General features: G+C 35.1%; 2 long non-coding RNA genes across 2 annotated transcripts in view; both read right to left on the bottom strand.

Annotated features, from left to right (window-relative positions):
- Nucleotides 1-18,824, bottom strand: part of LOC145969325 (uncharacterized) — a 253,025-nt gene that overhangs the window by 86,727 nt on the left and 147,474 nt on the right. The gene's annotated exons all lie outside the window — the stretch shown is intronic.
- On the bottom strand, nucleotides 5,361-6,246 carry LOC145969238 (uncharacterized). The gene is made up of 3 exons (XR_014437985.1): nucleotides 6,057-6,246; nucleotides 5,801-5,921; nucleotides 5,361-5,730 (listed from the first exon to the last, which is right to left on the bottom strand). It is a non-coding gene; the product is annotated as an uncharacterized LOC145969238 (long non-coding RNA).

Here is an 18,824-nt window from a genome sequence, read left to right as displayed (position 1 = left end):
TCACTTTTTACTGGACAGCCCCAGAAGTTACTTAAAAAAATTATATTACATGAATATATTATTGCACTATTATACATTTAGATATATATTTCTTGAAAAAAAATCCAAAGAAACAAAGTAATTTTCACGAAGCAACAATTTCTGCGGAAGTCTTCGCGTTAAATATAATTCACGTAGTAAAACTTTTTTGAAGAAAAATGCGCTCGGGTATTGCATTCTTACAGTCGTCGTTGCAGTATAATTTCTGCAAACTTTCACCCATTAATAAAGATAATTTTTGCAGAGTGTAACTCTTTACATTTTTCCTGACATTCTCTTTTTCTCTCTTTCAAATTTATATTTTTCTCTTTCGTATATTTTCTCCTTTCTTTGTGTCGCATGATCGTAGTAATCTTTTGTACAGCAGTTTAATCTTTCTAAGCAGTTTAATCTTTCTATTACTCTTTCTAGCAATATTTCGTTTATTTAACAGAAAGTATTATTTCTTACATAGAAGAAAATTTTTATATTGTACAAAATTGACAAAATATTTTATTAATATCGATTAATTATATTGAATATTGAAATCTTTTTAACTGTCAGATACACACATTCTATTTGAATACAAGATAAAAATATTATAAACTAGTTTCTAAAACGCTATTATCTGCAAAGTTGAAAGAAATCACAAAAACTAAATCATTTTATAATTTAAAATTTAAGTTAAAATACTTTGAAAATTTAACGTTAAGATACTTTGAAAAGATTAAACGGCAATATCTTTTTGCGCACGCACGTATGCATATGTGTTTTTAAAAGAAAGAAATAAAATGTGTACGCCGATCCAAATGCGACCACTTTTTTGGGAGGGTTAACGGCACACCGTGCGTGAATCACGTATGTATGCGAGCTATACGATAATATTTACTCGTCACCGCCTTATGCATGCATCGGCGCTCGCATGCGCGCATTTTTTCACCCACGTTGCGCGCAATCAAGAAGTGATACGAGCAGGTACGTATCTACCTACCTACCTACCTACCGCGGTACGTGATCCGCCGCTTTTTCGTCGGGCCACGGCAAGGGCTTCGGGCCCACGAAGACGAAGGGGTCCAGGGAGAGCGAGGAAGATGAGAAAAAGGCGTCAGACGTGAGAGGGCGCATCAGCGGCATCCGTGAAATAATAACGGTGTATATAGAGTGTAATTTAGCTAAACGTATGCAGCGTTGTATTGAAGCTCGCCTTCAAGCGCAGGGACGTGCTAAGAAATGCGCTTTATTGATCATGCCCGTCATAAGGCAATTACGTTTGAAGAGAGCGCATCTTGGAATTATTTTGAATTTTATTTTGAATTAGTTTGTATAAAAATATTAAAAATTATTTTCACGAGAGTTTAGTTATAGAAAAGTATTTTTACGATGTAGATTCGATGAAAAATCTTTGACACTTATTATTTTGACATTTTAAATCCCGAGATTTTTTTTAAAGAGATATTGATTGATCGTAACGATTTATCGAATTAAATGTGTCTAATTTCTTTCTTGATATATTTGAGAAATTTCAGATTTTTATTTATGTATATATATTTTTAATATTACATTCTTGATATATACTCGATTTCTCTTAAAATTAAATCTTTAGCCTTTATAGCCCATGAGGAAACGCGCCTCGCCTGAAGCACCCTGTATATTGAAGTAGAGATGGCTCTGGTCGATCGAACGTGACAAATAGTGCCATTGAAGATAATAGAATTTACGATCGCGTTATATCTCCGCGTCTATTGTTTCCGCGACGCCGTTCCGCCCGTTGACAACCGCCGTTTTTCTTCGTAGCATCCGCAATCACTCAATTACGCGTTGCGACTACTAATCCTCGTAATTCGCGCAACCCATCTGACTATTCATTGTCCAGATCGCCGCTATCGAAATGCAATATATGCAAATTGTGTCATATGCAAAATACTTAATTACTGTATGTAAATACTCGATAGAAATATTAAAATTGTATAAAAATAATTTTATGGAACAATTAAAAAGAAGTAAATTGTAAATGAAATATGTAAATTATGTTTCGAATGTCGTTTAAATAAAGATGAGAGTATTAGATGAGAGATACAATTATGGCTTTGCAAGATTTCGTAAATTTCAAGCATTTAATATTTAATGCAAGAATACAATTTATTCTTGCTGATTTTTGTTCATTAAATTGTTTTTTAGCCAGAATAAAAATGAATATGTAACTCCTCATTTTCGTCGAAATTTACTTTACCTATATAAACGAATGACCAATATATTTAAATTGATCCTGACGGTTAATTAAAATTAATTCCAGTATCGGCTTTTGCTATATTTCTAAAGTCAAGCACGACAAGTGTTTTTATATAAATTTTACATAACTGTTCCATCTAAAATAGAATTCCACACTCGAATTTTCCTGAATATGAATATGCGGATCATCGATCGTTTGGAAATTCGATCTGTTTGGAAAACAGTCTCGTTTTCATAATCATGATATTAATTTTCAAATTATATTTCATCATAATTAATACAGTTTCAATTCCATTATAATCATTTGTAGTATAGCTTTCCTATAATTAATTAATACATTATGTGCAATATAAGACATCATTTTAATTATCAAAGTACCACCACTTTCATTGAATGATTTAATCCTAAAACACACAAATATAAATGTATCTTCTTAACACAATTATTTTATATAAGCATACTAATTTTTCTCATTCTTTGAGTTTAATCATTAATTTTGTATTTAAAAAAAATTAGCTAAAAATGATTTCACAATTATTATAGCAAAATTATGTATACTGAAAAAAACAAATCGTTAAAACTATGTAAAAATATTTTAATTTATTTATTTATTTACAAGTTTATTTATTTAAAAAAAATTCCATATTATGCCACATTTATGTAATGCATAACATAAATTATGACACTGATATACACATCTTATTACAAAGATATATAAAATATAAAAAAAAAATATTCAGAATATTACCGATCTCTCTTGCGATTCTTGAGATCGTGTCGAAATCCTTCGAAAGAAAAGCTAAAAGATTACAAAGAAAATCGAACAAGTTCAAGAAATCGCGTTCGCGAAAAGTCGCAGCAGCGTCTTGCGCGAAACGACACTCCGGGGGCCCGACAGGCCCATCCCTGAGTTATGCCACGAGATGGATAGCCCGAGGCCCGCGGTGAGTAAATTACAAGGTAAGACGGAACGCCGACTCTCCCTCCCGATCCCTTGTCCTCCTCCTCCTCACGCTCTCTCCTATCCTACCGTCTCCATCGTGTTTCTGCAAGGGGCCCGAACGTCCCACGAGCATCCAACACTTTGGGCCCCGCTATGATACACCTTCGGCGTGGCTACTGTATTGCGAGATATACACGGCGCTCTTCGTTGCTCCACTCGGTCTACCCTCCTCCTTCCCCTTTCCCTTCTCTTCCTTCGATACCTTTTTCTCCTTCCTTTGCACGTTCGCTTCTTCTTCTGCGCTTTCTTCCGCGATGGATCTCAGCGAGCACTTCTTCATAGCGCGCTCGAATCGTGATGTGTAAGAGAGATGAGTTTTATTGCGGTACACGAGAGGAACCATTAACCCCTTTATGCGTCGTTGTTTGTTTATTAATGGAACAGATCGTCCATAAAATGAAGGGAGCGAATTTATTATTCGGTGGATTCGTTCAGGATTTTTTTACGGTGAATTTGCTTTCGTGTACATTAAGGACGAACAGTTTTTTGACGTGTAAAGATTTTATCATTAAGAGATTTCGTCTCGATAAACACGCAAACTAAATAGGTATTACAAGGTTTTTAATATACATTTTAAATCACAATTTCTCTCATAAATATTTCATATATCAGTTTATGTAAAAATTAATATTTATTATTAAAAATTAATATTTATTATTAACGATCAACGCAAACGCACATAACAGTATTATATTAATTAGTGCGATTAATTTTAACGATATGATAAATTTCCGATCATTATCGCCGAACGGGAATAATGATACGAGTTCTTGCATAATAAAATATACACACGCGGCATAAATGTCCATTCGTCTCAATATTGCGGACGTCCAATATGCGTATAACGACATGCGTCATAAAGACGTCACGAGCGTTTATCAGGCGCGACGAAATACGCACGACACATTACTGCGACCGCGTTGCGGACAGATGTCGAACTTTTCCCCTTGGCGCGTTGCGGATTTTCCACGCACGTGGCACAGCGGCCGCACACATGTGTCGTCGATAACGACCATTAACGGACTGCCGAAATTTTCCCGATCCGCGCGCGAGTATCGGGCATTGCGTCCACGGATAAATAAGTGGCGTCGCTGTTTCCAGCGTCGAGTACCAGCGCTGAATTTGCAGTTTCGGCAGTAGCGATATTAAGAGCGTTCTCGACGAAAAATATGCCGTTCTATTTGACTTTATTTCGCGGCTGATTTTTCTGGGGATTTAATCACGAGCGAACGCTCGTGATTATACGCCTTAACAAATTATTGAATATAAAAATGTGAAGGGAATTTCAATCTATTATTATTCATTAAATGGAATTGCTGTTGAAAAAAATTGGAGGCGTAAAATCCATAAGCTGTTAGTTTAGTCTGGAATATTTTGTATGATATCTTTTTCTGACATGATACGATAATAAATGCAAAAATAGGCAAAATATATATAAGTATAAAAAAATATAAGAACACCATCGTGCATTGTGATTAATTTGTAACATGATTAATTCTAAATGAAAGCATAATTAGCAATTTGTGTTAGGATGAAAATTGTTACATATCGTTCTCGTGATTTGTTAATTTCGATTCTGGCGTGTTACGCGTCGCAGTCGAGCACGGCGCGGCCGAATTACGCAAGTTTGTTAATTAATCGCGTTATAGATAACCGCATCAAAATTTCGCATCGCAGGTTAAGGGTTAATTGCATTCGCACCAGTCGACGCCGTCGTCGCGGCTAAGTCCTTTACGCCACTCAACTGTATGGCAGACGCCAGATTTGCAGCTTCGCAATTTCCACGTGTAACTGCGCAATTACAACTTACCCTCCCTTGTCTTCCCATCCGGCAGATGCAATTTTGCAGTCAAGAGTTGATAATTGTTATAATCATACAAAAGAAACCCGCACTTTTTTTTTACATACATAAATAAAAAATTAAATAAATCCGAAAAAATTAATACACGAACGCGTCGAGCTTTTTTTTTTAAATAAATTACCAAAATTATTGGCTCCGATAAAATCAATATTTATAGAACATATTTTAATTACTAATACATATATACAATAAATATTTTAAAAATATAAATATCAATTATAAATATCAAATATGAAAAACGTGCTCACAAAAAGATAAAGTAGAGATTTTTGATGAATTCATAGGAGAAATTTTTATTAATTTTAATTGATATTGATATGACATGATGATATTTAATCGAAAAAATATCGACGGCTTTTGGCAGGTAAGATTCGAACTGCGAGCTTGGTAAGATAGATTCGATTCGATTTGACGCACGTGGAATTGCGTGTGCGTGACTGCGCGAGCAACGTTAATTATGCATGCGCGTTGTTAATTTCGCGCGCCTGATTTGTCTCCCCCTCGCAATGAATTTCGCACGGTGCCAGTGTTGCGGATTGCGAGCGTCTTGCTTTCCAGACAGGAATCCGCTTCGTACATAGATTTATGCGACGTTCCCCTACAGGCCGACATTTATTTCCTGTACACAGTTAAAAATTCTTAAGAGAGCACTCCCAAGTAAGATTTATTTACCATAAATTTGCAATTACGTTTTTAATTAAGTTAATGAATCTTTTTTTTTTATCGAAGTATAATTTTTCTTCTGCGACGATATTTTGGATGATTTGGCACATTTATAATTAAATATCTTTTTGATAATTTTCTTCAGTTCTTGTTTAATTTTTGATAATTTCATATATATATATATATATATATATATATATATATATATAGTGATTTCTTCTCGAGAGATTAATATATATTCACAGACTTATATACAAGTATTCACCTTATTTACATATTTACCTCATACACAGGAAAAATTTTATAATTAATGTTATTTAAAAATTTATATAAATCTATGCGCTTTTTAAATTTTTTAACTTAACGAGATTTTGTAATACAGAGATAAGAGGAGAAGATTTAATATTATATTGACATTTCAACAGTTTGGAATTTCATTGATGATAGCTGCGTCGCTTTGTGTTGTGGTTATTGGTCGCGTCGCGAAGTTATCAATTGTAATCTGACAAAAGATCTGTTCAAAGCCTTAAATCTCGACGCTGCAGTTGTGGTAGGCGCATGAAAACGACAACGAACCATGACCCTCTTGGTATGCTAATCGGACATAATACCGATGAATTTATGATGCGGCGTGACTCCGCTCGTGACACATCGGCATTTCAAATGATTCGAATGGACATATTTTCTCGACTTCGGTTGCATCAAGTTGCATAATGCAGCGACATAGTAACAGAAAGCAAGCGACTTGACGCGCTAACTGCAAATTAATAAGTATACGTATCTATTCTATAGTACTATATTTCATTCATCTGCGTGTCTATTTAATATATAACAATAAAATATTTTTCAAGAAATATTCGTTCTTTACATAGATCACTTTATATCTCGTAAATTGTGTTAGCACAATAAAAACAAAATTTTTCTTCGAGAAGAAAATTGCATCAAAAACTATATTTTTCAGATACTTTATATTTTAAAATATTCAGGTAATTGAGAAAGAAAGGTATTAATATAAAAAAATTATTTATTTGCTGAAGTAATTATAAATAAAAATAAATGATGTTATTTTTGTCTGGTACTCTCGTGCGGTTTTTTCAACTTCGAAAATTAATTTAGCATTTCGTAATACGCTCTCTCCGATACGTAACTCATCCCGTCTCGGTAAATGAATTTATTTTCGTAACTGCCCCGACACGCTCGCGACGGCACGCACCTTCGTCGCCCACGCATGAACACAAAAGTACGATGCATTACAAGCTCCACCTCGCTCTTCGCCGAAGGTCACAAATTCCAATAGCTCTTGTGCGGTTTGCACCGTAGAACTCACCGTCCGTTTCTGAATCATCATGTTTGAAATAGATGAATTGACCTTTCTTCGCTAAAGAGAGCATAAAAATGCGAAATATGCATTGTTATTCAAAATTCGCGACTGTTTATTGTCAAATATTCATCATTCGCATAAATATGCAAGAATTATAATAAAGACTATTTTAACGGATATATGATTGAAAAATTCATTTTATTCAATCTTTAAATATATTTATATTAAGGATTATCTGAATAATATTGCATATCGTTCCAATAATTACTAAATTATTAAAGAAAATATATTTATTATACAGTAAAACTTCAGGTAAATTTTTCTAAATAATTTCATAATGATTCATTAATAATTCAAGCATATCTAGTGTCAGGCGTTTATTTTTGTACGCATTGGTATTTATATATTTTTGTACGCATTGGTATTTATATATTTATGTCAAGAGTCACATTTCGAAGAGATGAACAATATAACTTCGGAGGATTGCATCGGTAGTTACCACGGTTGGTTTACGTGAGCAGGAAGGAATCACGATAAGGGAACATTCGTTTCCGTTCCGAAGGACAACATGGGAAATCGTCCTTTGGAATGAATAAAAAGGGACGCTAATGAGATACCTCACGTTCATAGCTCGCGGAAATCGTCCGCCATTCACGATAAGCTTGATCGAAACGATTCATTTTGCGCAAACATGCAAATTATTTAAACTCGTCACGAGCATCATAAATTCATATTTTATGTCCGATTAAAATACTAAGAAGGTCCGTTGTCATTTTCGTGCATTTACCACAACTGCAGCATCGAGAATTTGCTTTGAAGGACTTTAAACAGATTTTTTTAGATTACAATTAACGCGATGCTATCAAAGCGATGCAATTATCATCAATTCTAAGGTGTTATATATGTGTAAAATGTCAATAATATTATCAATTAATTAATTTTAAAATAAATATATAATTTTGAATGCAAAATTGCCGGTTTGAACAAGTTTTTCTTTTTTTTTCTTCTCTTTCGCTTTCTCAGAAGGTATATTCGCGTTTGTTTGCAAGCGACATCACGCGGTTTTATTGTTCCGTATTGCTTTGAAAAGAATTCTTTGTGAAACATCGTAATTAATACAGCTCGATGCAACATTTCGCGTTGCATTCGCGTCTCATACGCCCCGCTAAATATCTGACGGCCTGCCGAACAAGGTTCTCGCCTGATTCCGCGTCTTTCCGCTTCATGCCACGTTTCTTTTTCATTTCGACGAAAGTCATTCCGTTAGAAGAGAAGCAACGCGAGATACAAAGTGCTGCCACGTAATTGGAAACCCTCGAATACCGGTCGAGATACAGTCTTCAGCATTCTATGACACGAAATGTACGAAAACATTTTAGTTTCTCTAAAAGCTAACACGGCTTTTTTGATACGCAACACTTACACGTACAATAATTAAGATAACATGTATCTAAATATTGTGAGATATATATACAAAAGAAATGTCTAATTCTGTTACGCCTTATATTTATGATCACATTTACAGGTTATATTCAACTAGATTTTTATTTGTGGGAGAATATTAAAAAGAAATTATACAATTATATATGTAAATAATTTGCTATATTTATATCTGCGCTTCTATTATCGTTTTGATTTTATAAAGTTTATTTTCGATTCTCATTTTCTGCATCTTTAATATATATAAAATTAATTATATCCTAGAAATTTAATGATAAATAATGATGATAGTCGTTATCACGGACGATATAAAAATTCGATGCTTTGGGAACGAAATCAATAATCATGACTAACGAAAAACGCGTCGTGTAAACGTGTCAGTCGCAGATGTTATCCCTCAGCAGAATTACCGGAAATCCTTGGAATCGTCATTGATCGTTATTTTGTGCGAAACAAGCGTGACGTATCAAAAAAAAAGCCGAATTGAGTACAGGGGCGCCGCCAAAAATTTCATATACACTTTTACGCACGTAGTCTAAACAATTAATATTATCAAACTTAGGTGTATTTAATGAAATAATTATTATTTAAGAAAAAATCTTAATTCATGAAATAATATTTTTTCACCAAACTTTCCTTCCTCTCCGATAAAAACTATATCTTTCTGCATCTCTTTAAAATGCATATAAGCGTTATTTTATAATTATCTTAATACATTGCGCTCTTGCATAATAAATATCTCATTTATTCTAAACGGTGCATCATAAATCCCATGATTTTTAACGTGCAATTATTAAAATTTTGCTCGATTCGCAGATGCGAGTCTTACATCATTCTTGCGGCGCCCATGGTCGAGCGAACATGCGCGGCCAATTTTGCGGATAGGCCGTCGGGGCTTTATCGAATTAGAAAAAGCTGCGTTGCTTTCCGCTTATCCACATAAATCTGCAGGGAGACCCACGGTCATCCCGCGTGGTCACGCTGACGTCGCAGAATCATCCTCTCTTTCGGTCCAGCGCGTGCCGCGCTCTGTCTCTTCCTCGACTAGCACGTGCGCGTTATCGGAAGACGCGCTGTCATAGTGCTACGAGAGCTTTCGCTTTGTCGATTCACAAGGAAGGATGCCCCTGATAACAAATGATGTCGGGATATTTTTCTGTTACAGGATATTTACCAATCACAGATGCGGAGAGAATTTTGTAAAAATTTCCAATTTAAAAATCTAAAATTTCTTTTATTAAACTCATTCTTTTTATTTTAGAGAGATAAATTATAAAATTTATATTGTTGCATTCATATAGGACATTATATTATATTAATGGAATTTTTTTTTAACATTATGCGTATCTGTAAAAATATTTTATCTTTTCATGATTAAATGTTATTATCCTATTTTTACATAACCCGTTAATAATTGACATTTGTTTATTTTTAATTTGTTGACTCATGTATCACGCAAGAAACTTTACACGTTTATAACCGCGAATATTAATGATCTTACTTTACTTTAATCGTCAGTTATTGGACGATCGGTCGCGCAATATCTTGTGAGCGCGTCCTGAAAATCGTAGTGTTGGCGCGTATAATCGACGCACCCTCGACATCGTCGATTGAGGAAGGGGTGGAATAAGGGCCGTTCATAATTGCCAGTGCATTGTGGATATTAATTTAGTGGCTCGTTCATATCGAAAGTAATATCGACCGCCCTGACCAGGGAAAGTCTAATAGAAGTCCCGAGATGAGTTACTGCCTTTAATTTCCCGATAATAGGGGGCTCCGACAGCCCTCCCGACCACCATCGTCCGTCCATCCCCTTTCGTCCTCTTTGTCTATTACTCTTTCCACTCATCGGGCCTCGCGATCTCCTCTTCCTCCTCTCTCGTCTTTTCTTGTCCAGTGTCTATTTCCTTTCCTTTCCTCCTTTCCCTATTACTGATACTTTTCCACTCTTCGGCTGTTTTCTGATTACCACTTACATTTTCTCATTTCCCGATTTCTTGTCTTTCTCGTTTTTTTTTCTGGTTACTATTACAACTTCTTCTGTAATTTACTTCTTTCATCCTTGTCATTTCTTCCTTTAATTTCTCATTTTATCTGTTTCCTTTTCATATTCGTTTTTCTCTTTGTCTCTCCTTTCCTTTTTTTTAATTCTTCATTTTTTTTACTTTCTAATTTTTATTTTTCATATTATTACCTTTATTTACTTTTATCCTTTTGTTTTTCGCTTTCTTTTACTTTTCTTACGTTCTTATCTTCTTATCGGAATTTCTTTTTTTTTCTTGTCTTTATTTCCTCTGTGTACCACGGAACGTCATCCTCAGCAACAACGGAGTGGCCGTCGTTCTACTTCGCATCCCGCGGGTACCATTGCAGAGTAGGCGGTTCCGGAATTGTTCTCTGATAGTTTCTGCGCGGGGGATACTCGGGGCCAGTAGTTAACTTCGCGGCCGGGGCCCATTCATTCCCGCGGAACAACTATTTTATTGGCGAGCTCGCAATAACCCCGTCGGACATTTATCAGGGAACTATGCCGATCGACGTCCCCCGCGGAATTGTTGATCGATAATTGTGCGGCACGCTTGTATCCCACGCGTTAGTCATCTTTGCAAGAGTCCTTCCTTTTTCTTCCGGATGGAAGGATAAGTTATTTATTTTGTTCGCGATTGTTACATCTTTCCATGGTACAAGGTGCATTTGATAAAATGTAAAATTGATATTTTTGAAAACAATTTTTTCCTTATTATGAAAATTTATTCTCTTTATTCTTATACGATTTATGATTTAAAATAAATTTGCATATACTAATAGTAATAATACTAATGGTAATAATACTTATTGTACATTCACACATAACAGTGCGTGAAAATCTATACTTTATGGGAGCTATGTTATAAAAGAAAACTACAAAAAAACGACGGAATTCGTGATTATTTTAAATTTAATTCTACATGAAATTTGATATAAACCATGAAATTTTTTTCCAAGCTCTTGCCGTTGATGTTCTTTTAATGCAAAATCGAGTTACAAATTTAATAATATACAAAAGAGAATTATTCAACCGTTCGCGTAATATTGAAACTGCAAAAAATATACAGACGTATATTTTACTGAACGAGCAAAAAATTGTACAAGACTCTTTCGGATGTATGCACGTATATCACGTGAATTATCGTTATTATTATCTGCTAAAATTAATTAAATTACGAATATTTATTCACGATCGAATGCCATCGTATAAACATTTTATCATAATAGATTTCAACTTGATAAAGCTTGGTTCGCGTAGACCACGTTCTTTCGTATAAAATTATATTATTTATGGAAAAACGCAGTGTTTTTGTATCGGTATGTATGCGATTTTATAGACTAGCCTCTCTTCGTAAGCGCGTTTAGTCCCAGAGAACGCTTCAATTACGGGAAAAGAATGCGCGGCGGCTTTCAAGGATTTCCCTCGCTCTGAACTCTCGAAAGTTCGCACATGTCCCTAATCACCCCGCGTATCGGCCGAGACAATGGTGGATTCGGATTACGGAAATGGGATTGCCGTCGTCGGCTTGGAACATAACGAGCGGCCTGGACTAATAGCTGTTTCTCTAAGAGAGAAAGAGAAGGAGAGAGGGAGAAAGAGGCGAAATCACATATCACCGAAAATATATTTTAAACTCGCCAGGCCAATTATGCGTAATTCAGTTCCGTGCCGAGTAGTTGCCGTGCGTTTCACCCTTCTCTCCTTTGCCGCTACGTCTGCTGTTGCGAGGGCGAAACGGCGTTAGCTCTCACCTTCCTAATCGTTTTAGTTTACGCATACACGCCTGCTTGCTCACGCATGAGCGCCGAAAATCATTACGTGGTGCGAAACTGTTCGTTTCCGCCGTCGTAAGTTCGTATACGACGCACGCATGTGGAAGGCGCAAAGTTTGCGTTTTGTGCAGAGGATTTTTGGATCAAACACACCGCCTTGATTTGCACCTGTACAATTCTTTTAAGGAAGCTTTTTCACAATCGCAAGAATTGTGCGAAGCGTGCAAATCGTGGAGAATTTTTGCAATCTTTTATATTCCCTTTTACTTCGATTTTGAATATCTCGAAGAGGTATCATTCAATAATGTAGAGTGATTTTATCGTATCATGATCAAATTATACTTCATATCGATATGATCGATATTTTAGAACTTTCGCGAACGTAGATATCTATTACATCGAACGATGATCGTAATGTTATAACTGTTTTGCCAGCAGTTCTCCAGCTCGATGATTCTATCGCGGAATTAAAATAGAATATCCAATTAATGTGGCTTTAATATTGTACGCATGTTTTATTAAAATATTAATTATTTGTTGAATAACTGTTAATATAGTAATATGTAGTGAATATACAAAAAAAGATATATATATTTTCTATTTATAGATATTTGTATAATATAGAAATTTTATAGATATATATTTCTTATTTATAAATATTTTTATTTATATAAGATTGACGATAAAACATATTTTGGCTTCCAACAAAATTGATTTATATAATAAAATATGTATACTAAAAGCGGCAAATTTTTTGTAAGCTACACGTCGACCTTTAAAGTCTCATAGATTTTACAGTTGGGTATAATTATGCAGCATGAGATTACAACTAATTGCGGCATGATCATGCACGTTGTTCTGCACTAATGGCGATTTCGATGACATGTCGATGCATTTAATAATTCCACCATAATTGGAATGGCTATTATTACAATTAAATAGCATCACTCGCCGCATGCTCCACAATTCCGGTAACTTATCAATACGTGTCTGTACTACCATTTAATAACGACGGGATATTCAGTTGACCCCCGAGGTGAGCGGAACGCCCGCCTTTGTATTAATATAGAAATACTCATATATAATGTATCCGTTGTTCCGCACGATTTTGATGACGTATCGATGCAGTTTAATATCGACACAGCGGGAGTCTCGTGTGTTTGCGTTCGCACGGGTGCATATGCGGCCGATCTCACCAATTCGTCATGATCGATTCGTCATGAATGGGATCGAGAGAACGAAAGGGAGATTCGACTCGTATTTTATTGTATTTTTTATACAAGTTCTTCATGATTGATTCTGCCTTAACAAAGACACGGCGTATTAGCGATTGAAAATGTGCACGTAAAATGGTAGTTATACCTTCTGAGAAATACTGCACTGCAGGTTGCTGTAGGTGAAGTTCGTTTAATAACACTTAATTCTCTCATACGATACTGGAGAACACTCGTTTCTTACTCCACAGGTTCAATCTTCCTCAATCGATCCGCCGTTTCTAACACTCATTTTCTAATAGTCGTGTAATTAAAGCTTCGAGAACGACTCGATGTCACGCACTCGCATTGCGTTCGCCGGTATGCATTCATTAAGCAAGGCCATTTTATGTATTAGATGTGACAAACACGATATATCTAAAGCTTTAGAAACGATTTTACAATTTAAATAAGATACACGCGGATATGTCATAAAAAAATATGGAATGAAAACAATATCAAAATCTAAATTAAAGATTTTTAAATCGCAACCATTTATATCAAAATAAATCGTTTAGTATTAATAAAATTTGATTATTAATCGCATAAAAAAGTCCAGATTTATCGTGATTTATTCTCAATTAAAAAGCAAATGATAAAATTCTTGGTAAGTTTGGAAAAATTTATTTATTTCTTTAGCCAATACGAATGCGCGAATCTTAAAGACGCAAAGTACGATTAAGCAAATCGATTTCATTTGTACCCAATGAATAATTGAAACGACGATGAAAATGCAATTGAGAAGTCAATTATAATATGACAGTAAACGGGTTAATACACATACATATATGTATATATGCTACGCGTTACACTTGTGTCGCTTTGCACTCTCGCCGAGTTATTGTTACTCTCGTAATAATCCCTATGTCCACAGAATGACCAGTAATAATTCGTATCCATTAATTCTGATGTTATTCACGCGCAGACTATTCGCGAGAGTTTTATGCGAAATTGTATTGTATGGTTTGTCGCGTTAGCCGTGATTAAAATTATTACGTATATCGAGCGTGTTAATGGAACGCCTCATTAACCCATTTTATTTGTACAATTTGCCTGCTTACTTTTTGTATTTTATCGTGTACACATATCGCATCTCTATTTGCAAATTTTTTGTGCGAAATATCTTTTATGCAAAAACAAATATAGAATATAACAGTATAAAGAAATTAATAATTGAATTGTAAATGTATATATAGGAAAAAATTTTAATTTTTTTATTTTAATAAATTAAATATATATATATATATATATATATATATATATATATATATATATATATAGCAATCTTAATAAGTTTAAAAATAACCAACTAATCTAACGTCTAAAATATTTATTAATAATATGTTATTAATTAATTAATATGTTATATTTGTAGCTTGATTCGCGAGAAGCAATTCTTCTTGTAGATTTTTAGACACCTTTACGAGAAAATATATGACACTTTATGCGGTGAAAATTGAATTATAGGGATGCGTCGCAAAAAGTAAATTTGGGAAAAAGTCCGCATAAAAACTGTATGCGCCGAAAACGACGAGCGTGCTCGTCGACCGACATAAGTGCCCTGCCATAAGCGTATCTACCGCAGCCCGGTGCATGCGTCTAAATGCGTCGCGTTTCGCAACGAACGACCGTGCGTGACATCCCGTCGCTTTCCGAGCGACCCTAATTGCCGGCCATTAAGTCGGCGCGAGTGTTAGAAATCGCTAATCGAATCAGCGGCCGGCAGGTCGCAGTCGACGGTTACAACTGTAATTGCGTGTAAGAAATAGAAAATAAGCGGCTGTTACGTGCATCATTAGGCACGCGCGCGTGCATTGCCTCTCTCGCGACGCTTTAAAGTTCAATTCATACGCTAAAATATTGATCACGCAGTGAGAAAAACATTGTAGCCACGATTACTCCACTTTGTTCCCATCTTTCGCGTTGATTTCAATTTTAAGTGACTCTCTTTACTTAACTTATTAATAAGTAATTTAACTTTTTTTATCTAGTTTATTTCAATTTTAAGTAAATCTCTTTAAATTGTTAAATCATTAATAAGTAGTGCTTTCCAATTATTATTATTGGATAATATATTATAATCAGGATTTCTGGCATCTTATTACCTTTAATCTAATTGTTATATTAACTAATCAAGTTAATTAAACTTAAATGATTTCGATCAATAGTTTGTGGAAAGAAGTCAACATATTACGCATTAAAGACTAATTATGCACATAATTATTTCCTTAACACCGCTTCGTGTTTTATACAGCAGATGCGTCGTCTCCTTTCGACCTCGGTTATTATTATTCTACGCAGAACGAATTCCGGTAGCTTTACCGACAGACAGCGTAAACGCGTTCGAGAGCGAGATTGTCGACGCCGGGCTCAAATCAAGACGCCGCCTAATCCAATCAGGGATGGTAATTGCGTGCGTAGCTCGGGGCCAGGCGAGCCATCGGGAGGTTGCTCGGGGGTAGACGGGGCGGTTGGGTGGCAGACTACATCCCCGAAACGCGAGGGGTGACTCAGAGTTCATCCCCGGTAAGGGCGCGCGCGCGCTCGCACTCCCGTTTGCTCATCTCTCTGCGTATCTAAATCAACCGCGCGTTTCTACGGCGTCGATTGAGCACGCAAATCCATTGCCACTGTGTGCACGCTCTTTGCGGAAATGCATTATGTCTGTGCACTGCCAAAGGAAATCTCTATCTGGGAAAGAGAGACAACGGATGCGTCGAGATTACGCGGTTATTAAGCGGTTAATGACAATTGCAACTGTGGTTTTCGATTATTTTTGGTTTCCCTCTTCTTATTGTTAGCGCAAACGTAGAAATATTTATTTTCTATTATACGTACATATTTTTATCAATTTTTTATCTTTAAAATTAAGAGAGAAAAATAAAAATGAATAGGTATGCAAATTTTTATTAAACAGCTTTCAAGCGTTATAATTATTACCGTAATTTTTAAAATACAAAATTTTGTATTGGAATTTTTTTGTGGTGTTCCAATTTCATTAAACAATTCTTAGGAATGTGAATGTAATATTTAAAATATCTTTTAACGCACACACAAAAAAGATTTGGGACATTTCTATTTATGCAGCACATTATCCGAATAGAATGAAATTATTTGAAGTAGTAATAATCTTCTCCTGCTTTCATTCTCTGATGCTAATTATCTTACGCTTAGTAAAATGAGAGCTTTTTGTTCTCATATTAATCTTTAAATTTAACTCGTGGCCTAATAACGAATTAAAAGTCCCATGCAAGTATAAAGCTCGAGAACTGGCGGAAATTGGCGAGTTGATTACACCGATACTAATACACAGACGCTCATATCTATGTGAGAAAATCAAGTCATGGGTCATGGTGTGCGGGAGGTTTCGGCGCAGCGAAAAATTGAAGGTTATTCTCAGGCAAATTGTAAAAAAACACACGCACCACATTGTTCGGCCCAGCCATTTTTCCCCTCGCGGAACAACCCTCGGTGACCCTAACTAGTATCGGCGATATACACGTTGTCTCGTCGAAGAGTAGCACGAGCATCGACTCTGTAATTTCATACCACGCAAACCATGTAACATGCTAAACATTCAATCATCGACGCTACACGTTTGGCTTTGAAAACCAACAACGCGCGTCAAAGAGAACCGACATTTTAAGGTAGAAATTGTAACGCCTGTCAAATAGAGCTCGAAATTCGATCTGTTAACGCGATACATTAGTTATTCTTCTTCGAATTCCTAAATTTCAAAAAATTCCTATTCACACGTAAACGAATACGATTGAATATCTTAAATGTTTCAAGGTATCTCAGAGTTTTTTTGATAATCCAGACAACATTGTAATGTTAATAATTAAAAAAAAATTATAGCAAATTCAGAATCTTAAATCTTTGTTAATGTCAGATGAAACAAATCTATATTTTTAACATCGTAAAACAGCCCTGATTTTTTGCAAATCTGTCCCAGTCATTTGTTTGTAGACTCTAATAATACTTGCGCAATCGAAACATATTAAATTTCGAAGTGCTGAGTGGTTCTTGGACGAAAGGGGAATCCTGATTGTTTTCAGCTAAGCATAAAGTCGATATCCGTCAATCTCGAGACCCGTAATTGCGTTCGCACAATGCGTACACGCTCTGATATACGCAAACGTCATCACCTGTACGTACACGATAATGGTCTCCGATCCTAGAAACTATCGGCTTACAGCTTATCTATATGCCAACCGAATGGAACATCAGTACATTCGGCAATCCCGTTCACTTCGATCGACCTACGCATATAGGAGTACATCACCCAGTTCTCATAGACGTATTCTCGTGCATACACATTCGTTTTTATCAATCAATTAGCAAAAATAATTTTCGTTTTCTTTCCAAAGATAATTGCAATTTAAAATTACTTTTATTTGCAAAACAGCCGCTTGTCATACTTCGTATAATTTCATACTTTAAAGTATAATATATAATATATAATATATAATACTTGAAATAATATCTATATATTTTATTTTCAAAATAAGAAAAATATAATTTTTTAAATGAAATATAACTACTTTATATTTAATGATGAGATACTAAAACAATTATATATACTCTGACTTAATATGATATGTATTTTGTAATATACATTGTAAAATGTCTTCTCTTTATATTTCTCTAGTTAAAAAAAAATGCTGTCTGATATGACTAGAAGAAGTCTGATACTTTCAGCGTTAATTGCGAGGGATCGCCGGATTTGCTCCCGTAGGCAAACTCCCGCTCGGGAACAAACAACGAATGTCTCCGTGAAATACTGAGGAAGTTCGCGCCGTTATAACCCGATAAGCTCGTATTTTCTCGGACGCCAGATCCGACGCACCCCTTACGAGCGCGCCATCATTCATACATCGTCGATTACCCAAAATAGATTTAATCAGCAGAGCATTTTCGCTGCCGCGAGAATATATATCATTTCTCTTCCCATCCCGTGTTGCAAGCAGAATAAATTTTATATGTGATTATAATGGGTAAATTACAAATATACATTGTATATATAACACGCTCGTATATATACAATAAATCTTCAATTTTTTCAACACTATAATATTATACAAACAATTTTCAGAAAGAAAACAAAATGATAATTAATATGTTTATGCACTTGTCATGTTAAATAAAGCTGCGCTAGGAACACGAAAAGAGTTGTCAGCTTGATTGTGAAAATTTCGGAAATACATTCGACATACATTGGCATTTATTGCCTTA

Source organism: Camponotus vicinus, unplaced genomic scaffold, assembly GCF_025532165.1.
Source record: "Camponotus vicinus isolate PSW18456_S1 unplaced genomic scaffold, iyCamVici1.0 SCAF_3, whole genome shotgun sequence".
Lineage (NCBI taxonomy): Eukaryota > Metazoa > Arthropoda > Insecta > Hymenoptera > Formicidae > Camponotus > Camponotus vicinus.
Note: the sequence above shows the minus strand (reverse complement) of the source record. Positions and strands in the feature narration are given on the sequence as shown.